Source organism: Eulemur rufifrons, chromosome 29 (genome assembly GCF_041146395.1).
Source record: "Eulemur rufifrons isolate Redbay chromosome 29, OSU_ERuf_1, whole genome shotgun sequence".
NCBI lineage: Eukaryota > Metazoa > Chordata > Mammalia > Primates > Lemuridae > Eulemur > Eulemur rufifrons.
This window is the reverse complement of record NC_091011.1, coordinates 86,756,006-86,767,868: the sequence shown is the minus strand read 5'-3', so window position 1 is coordinate 86,767,868 and position 11,863 is coordinate 86,756,006. Positions and strand designations below refer to the sequence as shown.

The window sequence follows — 11,863 nt, the reverse complement described above, 5'->3', positions numbered from 1 at the left end:
GCTTTTTAAAATGATAGCATCATGGAGAAATAGAAATTTTAAAAAGTTATAGTAGCAACAAAGCTATAAATTACCTATGAATAAATTAAGCAAGAAAGGAGTAATAATTATATGAATAGACTATACAATTTTACTGAAAGACATAAAACAAGAGCTGAACACAGAGACATACCATGTTTCTGGATGTGAAGATTTACTATAATAAAACTGTTAATGTTTCTCAAAATAATATCTATACATTTTGTGCAATTCAAAAAGAATTCCAATGGAGCATTTGTCGGGGGGGGGGGGGAGGATTTTGAAAAGTTTCTATTTTCATCTGAAGGGGACAAAAAGCAATAATTACCAACAAATTTTGGAAAAAGAATAATAGTGAGGGAGGACCTAACAGATACTAAAACAAATCATAAAGCAACACTAATTAGTAGTTTTGGTAGAGGAATATGTCACATATATCAGAGGAATAAAAAAGAACCCAGAAATAGACCCATGTACATATGGGAGTGAAGTGTATGATAAATGGGGCATTTTAAGTCAGCGAGGAAAGGATAGCCCCTTGCATAAAAATCGCATTGGGACAACTGGAGCTCCATTTAAAAAAATATAAATTTATGACTATACTGCATAACAGATGCAAAAATATTTTCAGATGCATTAAAGATCTAAATTTACAAACAAAAAGCCAAACAACTAGAACTGATTAGAAAAAATAGAGGCGATATATGTAATTTTAGGATATGGTAAAAAGGAAGCTTTTGATAGATTTGACTAGCTAACATTTTATTTTGTATATATTTTTCTTAGTTGGACTTTATGTACAGAGGGCTGAATATATGCCTTAGTTTTGTTTTGTTTTTTTAAACTTAGAAAGCATTCATGTTTGATGCCTTAGTTTATGGCAAATTTTTTTCATTAACTTTGTGAGACTCTTGTTTTTATCTATGTCTATATGTGTTCTCAATTATCCCATTTTAAAATTAAAAAAAGTTTTTTAGAGATAAGGCCTTGCTATGTTGCCGAGGCTGGCCTTGAACTGGCTTCAGCCTCCCAGGTAGCTGGGACTACAAGCACATGTGTCTGGCTTTCTTTATCCCTTTTAATCTTCTTATCCCCCTATGTGTGTGTGTATGTGTGTGTGTATATATATGTATGTAACCATTCTAATATTTTAAATGCATATTCTTTTCTTTGTATTGCTCTAAAAGGAATAATGTTGTTTAGAGTGCATCTCTCTAATTATGTAAATTGTGACCTGTTATAGCTATTGTTCTGTTTATTATTCTATTTTTGTTTCCCACTTAGCACTATATTTTAAAGATCCTTACTGCTATGTCTACGACTAGCCTGTTGCTTCTACTGGCTGCATCATACTCCATGGTATATATTTATTGTATTTTACTTATGGTTTCCCCAGCCATGGCACGTAGATTACGTCTAACACCTAGCCACAACAAACTATGGTTCCATGAACAGACTTGTGCATGCAGCCTTCTGGACATGGGTGAGAATTGCTTTGGGGTAAATACCCAGGTGTGTGGAATAGCTGGACCACAGTTATGCATAGACTTAATTTGACTAAGTATCAGACTGCCCTCTAGAAGGACTGTACTAGTATACATTTCCATCTGCAGTTCATTAAGGTCAATATCCCCCAATTTTTCTAATGTAACAGGTGCAAAGTGATCTCATTATTTTGTTTTCTAATATATATTTCTATTTAAAGTGAGTTTCCTATAGACATCATATAGTTTTTATGTTTTTATCTAGTCTGACAGTCTCCTCTTTTTATTTTGAATTCTCAAATAAATTACACTAGATGTAATTACCAATTTGATTGGGTTTGTGTCTACCATCTTGCTATAACTGGTCTATGTGTTCCATCTGCTTCTTGTTCCTTTGTTCTTCTTTTCCTGCCTTATTTTGGATTAACTGAATATTTTTTATTTTATATTTTCTGGAGACAGAGTCTCGCTCTGTTGTCTGGGCTGGAGTGCCATGGCATCAGCCTAGCTCACAGCAACCTCAAACTCCTGGGCTTAAGCAATTCTTCTGCTTCAGCCCCCCGAGTAGCGGGGACTACAGGCATGTGCCACCATGCTCGGCTAATTTTTTCTATATATATTTTTAGTTGTCCAGCTAATTTCTTTCTATTTTTTTAGTAGAGACGGGGATCTCACTCTTGCCTCAGGCTGGTCTCGAACTCCTGACCTCGAGCAATCCTCTCACCTTGGCCTCCCAGAGTGCTAGGATTACAGGCGTGAGCCACTTCGCCTGGCCCTAAACTTAACTTTTTTAAAACTTTTTTTTATGTTAACACTTTATCAAGACAGTTTTTTTTTTTATTAGAGACAATGCATTTAAAACACAAAAAGAAAAAAAAAATCTCTGGAAATCTTTGAGTTCCTCTTCACATTTATATTAACATTTGATATAGTAATATCATTTCTATTAGATAATTGGAATAATAAGAACTTGCTCCTTGTCTAAAAGATTTATCCAGAAAAAAAAAAAACTTGCTCCATTAAATTTTTTTTCTTTCTTTTTTTTTTTTTTTTTTAAGAGACAAGGTCTTGCATTGTTACTCAGGCTGGAGTGCAGTGGCACAATCATAGCTCACTGTAACCTCAAACTCTTGGGCTCAAGGAAGCCTCCTTGCCTCAGCCTCCTGAGTATCTAGGACTATAAGTATGCACCACCATGCCCAGATAATTTTTTAATTTTTTGTAGAGACAGGGTCTTGCTATGTTGCACAAGCTAGTCTTGAACTCCTGGCCTCAAGTGATTCTTCTGCCTTGGCCTCCCAAAATTCTAGGATTATAGGCATGAGCCACTGTGCCTAGCCAAATTTTAAGAAATCTTTTAATTTGGTTTATTAATTTTCCTAGAGATAGATAAAGTATATGTTTGCCTAAAAATTTATATTCATAAAATGGAAAATTTTGCCAACTGTTGTGTAAATTAGAGTTGTAGTAGTGATAAAGCAGCAAACTAACATGGAAACAGGTGTCAGGATCTATTAAAAATATCGATCAGTTAAAGAAAGAAAGACATATATACCATCAGGACCCTCGGGGGAATCATTATTAAAATCTAATTTTATGATTTTCTTTTGAATTTAGCAACATAATCTCTCTCTCTCTCCTCTCTTCAGTTTCTGTGTCCCTTATAATAAGACAATCTCCTATCTTTACTCCCTTGTGTAGGGCAACACCCAAAGAAAAGGCTCCAGATGATTGCAACATGAACATGGTACATCCTGTTGCTGGGAGCTACCACTGTGCTGCTGCTCAGTTATAGCCTACGACTATACCTCATTAGGTGACAGAAAGCCTCATACCTCATCAGAACCAGGGAGGACACGAGACAGTGCTTCATTACAGCATCCTTGGCAGAGAGGGAAGTGAGAAATGAGCTCCTTCCTCCCATGCACTCGTGTTTCAGAAGGATCCAGGATATTTGGCCAAGACTCAGATCAGCTGCAGTTCAAACTTTGCTTATATCGCCTATGTGGGTATGTACAAGGTCTCCATGAACCAACATGGAGCTGTTCTTTTACATTATATAGTGAAAATCTGTCTTCAGGGACTTATTCCAAGGGATATATGTGTGGGGCATTCCAACGTCTTCTAACACCTGGTTGGAATGCAGTGTCCAGTTCAAAGAGCATAGGAATGGAGGTGGAAAATGATGGTGCCAATTTTCAGGTGTAGCTTTGACTGATGACATCTATGCATAAGGTAATCCTTTCATGCCACACACCTTTGAAGAACGCTTGTGGAATTTTGGTAGTGATCAGTATATTTGGAGTCTTGTCTGTTTGTCTTTCTTTCTTTTTTTTTTTTTGGTTCTGCCTCCTAGACTCTTAGTTGCCCTAAGAGGCCATTTTAGGCAAAACTGTTGTGATCATCCTTGCACTTGGCTGTTGTAATTTATGTGCTGCAATTGTTTCTCAGCTTTCCACAGTTGACTCTGCTGTTTAACATTTCCTTTCAGAGGCTCCTTGCCCAGAAGGCAGGTGAGTTGGCAAGAGAAGAAAGCTAGTCTTAGGGTTTCCATGACGATTTTTTGATTTTTTTTTTCATGCCATTGGCTGCTTTGCCTTACCCAGGGAGATGTTAGGTGGATAATTATACATGACATATTATAATGCGTTGGTCCTTATATAACGCAAGGGGTCCCTTTAATACCAATACGTCTGTCTTCCTGTTTCCACCTCCTATTGTTACATCTTCCCACCTGCCCGACTCCATAGCTTTATCCTGGAAGTAAATGCCAGAATGAGCTGCGTGCTTTTCTTTTTTTTTCCTTCTGCCTTTTGTGTGGTTCTTTGAAGTTGCCCCAGGCAGTGTTCTGTTTCTTGCTCCAGTCTCAATCCTTCTGTTACCCATCTTCTTCAGGTATAGTATTCACTTGAATCACAAAGAAATGGGACCCAGCTTGAAGAACAAGTATGGCTATTAGATCAGTGTTTGGGGGAAGGAATAGCACTAGTGGAATGTGAGGTCATTGCTGTAACTTTTTAAGTGTGGCTCTTTAGTGAATTATCTGATGATTCTTTAAAAACATCTACTTTTTAAATTTTTAATTGACTTGAAGGTTGGAACGTGTCTAAAATTGCTCTTATCTCTACAGTAGCTGTTTACTGCAAGTGCTTTGGACTGCAGTTTTCTCTGTACTTACTGCTTTGTCAATCTAATTTCTTCTGCTTTCTGTCCTTAAGGATTTTGGATTCACTGATAGTGCCCTTTCTTTATTTCAGAGGTGGTATGAATTTGGTCTTTTTAATTGGCTTTCTGCATAGTTATTTTAAGAAATTTGGAGTAGGTAGGAAAGTAGATTACCAGTTTAATCTAATCTCTCAGTTTGCTTCCATATTTTAATAGCAGTCTGTTATTTATCAGAGCAATTTTCTCTTGACTTACCCTGGGAAAATAATTTATAATTTATAATTTCTGTTTCCTGCATGAACTAATTTTCATTGGGATTCATTTGTCTGTGTGTTTTACACTCAAATACTGAAAGCATGAAACTCGTTTTCAGTTTAACAATCTGAGAAAAGATAAAATGCATTAAAAAAAAGATGAATTATAAAGGATGGTCTGTTTACTTTAAATGCTGTAGACATGAGCTTTAATGGATTAATTTTCAGTTATATACAATAAGCTGAAATTATGGCATTAGGAACCAGTATATTTTAACATCTATCAAGAAAGACTCCTGTTGTTACCAGGGGTTCTGAACCTCAGCATTATTGACATGTGGGGCCAGATAATTCTTTGTTGTGGGGAGTTGTCCTGCGCATTGTAGGATGTTTAGCAGCATCCCTGCCCTCTATCTACTAGGTGCTAATGCCACCTCTCTGTCCCCTAGCCTAGTTGTAACAAACAAAAGTATTTCCAGACAATGCCAAATGTCCCCAGGGGGAGGGTCAGACAAAATTGCCCCCAGTTAAGAACCACTATGCTAAAGGAATAAAACCACTCACTCAACACAACTTTTCCAATATTAGATGATAAAAATCTATAACACTTGAATGTATGTCCATTATATCCAACTCAATACTTTAAAATAGAATATATCTTGTCACAATCTCATGAAATATTAAAAACATCGATTGATGATGTTATCTGAGCTCAGCGTGATTAAAAGTAAAATATGGCCTTTCTGTGCTACCCAGAGAAGGGTTTGTATGGCGTTGTTCTGGATTCCTGTTGTAACATAAAGGGAAACTTTCATGATGTTTGGAGCCCTTGATGTCCTACAAATGAAGGAGAAGGATGTCTTCAAATTCTTTGCAGCAGGAAGCCACTTAGGTGGCACTTCCAAATGGAACAGTGCATCTACAAAAGGAAAAGTGTTGGCATCTAAATAAAAAATCTAAAGTGGACCTGAGAAAAGCTTCTGCTGGCAGCTCATGTCGTCGTTGCTATTGAAAACCCTGCTGATGTCAGTATCTTATGCTCTAGGAATACTGACCAGTGGGTTGTGCTGAAGTTTGCGGCTGCCACTAGAGCCTCTCCTATTGCTGGTTGCTTCATTCCTGGACCCTTCATTAACCAGTTACAGGCAGCTTTCTAGGAGCTGTGTCTTCTGGTGGTTACTGATCCCGGGGCTGACCACCAGCCTCCCACAGAGGCATCTTATGTTAAACTGCCCACCATTACTCTGTGTAATACAGATTCTCCTCTGCATTACATGGAGATCGCCATCCCATGCAACAGGGGAGCTCACTCAGTGGGTCTGACATGGAAGGTCTGTGCATGTGTGGCACCATTTCCTGTGAACACCCATGGGAGGTCATGCCTGATCTCTGCTTCTACAGAGATCCTGAAGAGATTGAAAAGGAAGAACATACTGCCACTGAAAAGGCTGTGATCAAGGAGGAATTTCAAGGTGACTGGACTGTTCCAGCTCCAGAGTTCACTGCTACTCAACCGGAGATCACAGACCAGTCTGAAGGTATGCAGGTGCCTTCTGTGCCAACAGTTCCCTATGGACAACTGGAGTACTCAGCCTGCCACAGATGACTGGTCTGCAGTTTCCACTGCTCAGGCCACTGAAGTGGTAGGAAGAACCGCAAAGTGGTCTTAATCTGTTCTTCTACAGGCCCTTAAGCAAGATGGAAATAAGGTTGGTAGAAAATAGACATCAGTTTCTAAAAAAAAAAAAAAAGAAGTAACATATAAAAGCTAGAAGATAAACCTCTAATATTAGAAATTAAAATGACACAAGAACTCTTGTAACAACTATTAATGAAATAAGAAACCAAAATCAAATTTCAGAATATCTAGAAAATAACAAAATTAAAAACATTACATTTATGAAATCTTAACTAAAACAATGCTCAGAGGAAAATTTATTATATACAATGTTTTTATATTACTAATCAACAAGAAGAAAAACAAACCAAAAAGTCAATGCAATAGCCATTCAACCTAAGAAGTTAAAACCTCATCAGCGAGCTAAGGAGAACGGATAAAAGAGATCAGTAAAAGAAAGTGAGCCATTAATGGATTAGGAAATAGAAAAACAGCAGAATTAATCAATATATTTTGTTTTGGGAAATTTGCTCTAAGTGAAATCAAGAAAGAAGAAGAAATAACTTGATTAATTAATTAATAGAAAAGAGAACAAACACAGAAATACACTAAATGAGAATAAAAAGGAGAAAATAACCATAGGTATAGAAAAATTAAAGGAATCGTAATAATTTAAGTGCTGAGAACTCGGGGATTTTTGTTTTGTTAATGGATGTAGCCCAAGTGCTTAGAATGGAGCCTAGCACAGAGTGGGCACACAAATAATATTTTTTGAATAAATGAACAAATATAAATACTTTTTCTAAATTATATGGCATCAATAAATTTTGAGAAAAAGATAAATTCGCAAAGTTGATTGCAGATAAAACAGAAAATTTACAGGCTCCCTGTTAACAGAGACAAAATTCTTAGATAAATTCTACCAACATGTTAAGGAACAAATAATTTTAATTTTATTTAATTTGTTCTACAGTGGAGAGTGTGAAAGAAAATCTCTCTTTTATAATGAAATGAGCATAATATTGATAATAGAAAGTCATTAAAAGTATATAAAAGAAAACTACAGAGCAGGCTCCTATATAAATATCAGTACAAAAAAGCTCATCATCAAATAGCAGTGCAGTTAAAAAAATATGTTTGGCTAGGCGTGGTGGCTCACACATGTAATTCTAGCACTTTGGGAGGCTAAGGCAGGAGGATCACTTGAGACTAGGAATGAGACCAGCTGGGGCAACATAGTGAGACCCCACATCTACAAAGAATAAAATAATTAGTCAGGCATGGTGGCACAGGCTTGTAGTCCCAGCTTCTCAGGAAGCTGAGGTGGGAGGATTGCTTGAGCCCAGGAATTCAAGGTTACAGTGAGGTATGTTCACACTATTGCACTGTAGCCTAGGTAACAGAGCAAGACCATGTCTCAAAAAAAATGTGTTTAATCATTTCCACCAGCTCCTTATAAGGCCACTCCTCCCTGACCTCTCTACATGGCTCTCAGCAGGACTTAACTTGAGGTCTACCTAGCTCCAAGTCTTCTGATAAGTTTATCCCTCTTCTGAAAATCCCCAGGACAGTATTAAAGGGGACTTGCATCCTCCTAAGTATATCACATTTCCTTTCTAGGATTATAGCCAGATTCCTACAAATCGCCAGATTTAAGGGGTTCCTACAAAAGTGCATGTACTTTTTTCAAAATTACCACTACCATATTCTCTCATACACCATGCTCTCCATCTCAGCTCTCAAACTGGCTAAAATATGAGTGCTCAGAAGGAGATTATAATTAAAAGTGTTCCATACTACTATCACTACCCCCAGCCAAGAGACCATCAGAACTAATGCCCTAATCTCTCTTTCCATCTCTTTATATAAGTAACCAAAAGAAATCTAAGCCATCCAGTATTCAAACCAGAAATACTAGCTATTATAATTATTTTTTGAATTCTCCTAGGCTATAAAGATAAAAATTGTTGAGGATCTTAAAAGAAAGACAGGATCTTCTCCCTGGAGTTGTTAAGGAAGAAAACAATTAGGTTTTTTTCAGAAAAACAAAATTAAAAAGCTGCAAGTAGAGAATAACGTCTGCAAGATGACAGAGTAGGAGGTATCAGCCTTTATCCCTCCACAAAAATAACAATTATGTAGCTATTTACAAATGAAAATAACATTGGTAGAGTTTAAGAGTCCAATTAAGAACCTGCAGCAACACAATGCAGCAAAAACCAGAAAGTACCTGTCAGAAAGGATCGCTGGGGAGATCAGCAAACCTGAAACATCTGGAGATGGCTAGAAAAAAGGAGAGCAAGGGCTATCAATATCAGCCACATGGTCCCCAGTGGCCTGTTTCATAGAGCAGTCTTCCTCAACCTTTTTCGCATCATGGACCGGTTTCATGGAAAACAATTTTTCCATGGACTGGGGTGGGGGTTGGGGGGAGTGGAGCTCAGGCAGTGATGCAAAGTGATGGGAAATGGCTGTAAATACCGTTGAAGCCTCACATATTTGCTCGCCACTCACCTCCCACTGTGTGGCCCAGTTCGTAACAGGCCTTGGACCAGTACTGGTCTGCAGCCTGGGGGTTGAGGAACACAACTGTCGAGGACACCATCAGCTTTTGCCACTGAGGTAATTGAAAGTCATCATTGCTACAAACCCCCTGGAAGTGGATATGATACTGCACCACCATGGTCCCCCAGAGAAGCCACTGCTGTGCCACTGCAGGACTGCGGCTACCTCCTCCAACCCTGCATATGTGCCAGACCCTGGACCCATGGCCACTTTATATGTTCCTGGCTCCACAACTACACTGCATTCTCCAGTGCTTCAGACACTGGAGCCATTGCTGCTGTAGGCTATTTCTACCCCAGGCCCTGGAGCTGAGGTTGTTCTACATGTACCTGTGCTCTAGACCTCAGGTGACCACTCCGTGAATGCCCATGTCTTGGCCATCAGAGCCACCTTCATAGCAAGCTGCACACTGGACCCCAGAGCCATTGTTGTTGTGCATGTGCCCATGTTCCAGACCTGGGCTCTTCAGCTGCTCTGCAAGCACCTGCACCACAGACACTAGAGCCATTGCTGCAGCAGTTGTGTCTGTGTCTAGTCCCTGAAGCGGTGGTAGCCTTGAACATGCCTGTGCACCAAACTCAGGCTCTGCGGCCACTCTGTGGTGCCCATGCCTCAAACACCATTACCAATGTGGCAGCGGGTGTACTTGTACCCCAGGCACCACTATTACTGCTACTCCAAACCCCAAAGCCATGGTTTTTCCATGCATGCCCATGCTCCATATCCAGGCTCCGTAGCTGCTCCACAGGTGCTGTGCATCAGACACTGACACCACTGCTACCACAAGCTTACCCATGAGTCAGACCTCACATTAAGAGGGATCCCCTCAGTGTGAATTCTTCTATGAGAGAAAAAGAGATCAGGAAAACCTCAGCAGCTTTTTCCACCAAAGATCCTGACAGCCCTTGCCACTGCTGTAGACAGCCACAGCCTTGTCCACTGAGGACCTCTGCAATCTTTGCCAATGCTGATCTCAGCATACAGAACTAAATGGAGATGATACCACTGTCCACTCATCAGAGCTGAAACCACTGCTCCCCACCCAGCTAGCACTCTTGCATCTATAAGTTGGTGAAGGTAGTTTCCCACCAAAACGAGTCTGTAAAGTCTCGAAGAGGTAATTGCTGCATCAAATGAGCAGACAGCAATACAAGGCAACAAGAAACATAAAAAAATAAGGAAACATGTCACCACCAAAGTAATACAACAATTTTCCAGTAATGAACCCTAAAGAAATGAAAATCTACAAATTGTCCAACAAAGAATTCAAATTTTTTTTTTTTTTTTTTTTGAGACAGAGTCTCACTCTGTTGCCCGGGCTAGAGTGAGTGCCGTGGCATCAGCCTAGTTCACAGCAACCTCAAACTCCTGGGCTTAAGTGATCCTACTGCCTCAGCCTCCCAAGTGACTGGGACTACAGGCATGTACCACCATGCCCTGCTAATTTTTTCCATATATATTTTTAGTTGGCCAGATAATTTCTTTCTATTTTTAGTAGAGATGGGGTCTCACTCTTGCTCAGGCTGGTCTCTAACTCCTGACCTCCAGCGATCCACCCACCTCGGCCTTCCAGAATGCTAGGATTACAGGCATGAGCCACCACATCCGGGCCAAAATAATTTTTTTTAAAGAAACTTAGCCAGCTATAGGTGAACACAGATAGACAACTTAATGAACTCAGGAAAATATTCAAGCAAACTAGAAGTTCAATTTAGAGATAAAACTAGTAAGAACCAAACAAATTCTGGAGCTGAAAAATACAATGAATGAAATGAAACATGCAACAGAGTGTGTCAGCAGCAGACTTGATCAAACAGAAAAATGAATCTGTGAACTCAAAGACAGGTTAATTGAAAATATTCAGTAAGAGGAGAAAAAAGAAAATAGAATGAAAAAGAATGAAGAAAGCCTATGGTCTTTATTTGGTACCATTAGGAGTTAGCATTCACATTATAGGAAGTACAGAAGAAGAAAGAGAAAAGAAAATTTATTAAAGAAATACTGACTGAAAACTTTCCAAATCTGGGGAAAGACATGAACATCTAGGTACACGAAACTCAAAAGTCTCCAATTATGTTCAACCCAAAGAAAACTCCACCAAGACATATTATAATCAAACTGTCAAAAATCAAAGACGAAGAGATGATCTTGAAAGCAGCAAAAGAAATGAGATTCCTCACACACAAAGGAAGCTCCATAAGGCTATCAGTGGATTTCTCAGCAGAAACTTTGCATTTCAGGAGAGAGTAGGATGATATTTTCAAAGTATTTTAAGAAAAAAAACTGCCAGTCAGGAATACATTACCTGGCAAAGTTGTCCTTTAGAAATGAGGGAGAGATAAAGACTTTCTCAGGCAAATGAAAGCTAAGGGAGTTCATCACTACTAGACTTGCCTTACAAGAAATACTAAAAAGAGTTCTTCACACTGAAATATAAGCACAGTAATTAGTAACATGAAACATATGAAAGCATAAAACTCACTGGTTAAAGTAAATGTATAGTCAAATTCAGAGTAGTCTAATACTGTAGTGGTGGTGTGTCAATCATTTATATCACTAGTAGAAAGGTTAAAAAATAGCAGAAACTTTGCATTCCAGGAGACAGTAGAATGATTTTCAAAGTGTTTTAAGAAAACACTCATTTTGGAGACATAAGGGTTTTGGGAGCTATGTGGCTCACAGAAACCAGAGGCAGAGACCAAATCTGTATTTCTTATTATATCACAATATCATAACGCACTTTCACCACTTTTCAACAT

The 11,863-nt window shown here is 38.7% G+C and overlaps 1 pseudogene; it reads left to right on the top strand.

Annotated features, from left to right (window-relative positions):
- The first annotated feature begins 5,737 nt into the window (after positions 1-5,737).
- Positions 5,738-6,591, top strand: LOC138377278 (small ribosomal subunit protein uS2-like; annotated as a pseudogene).
- Positions 6,592-11,863: the final 5,272 nt, after the last annotated feature.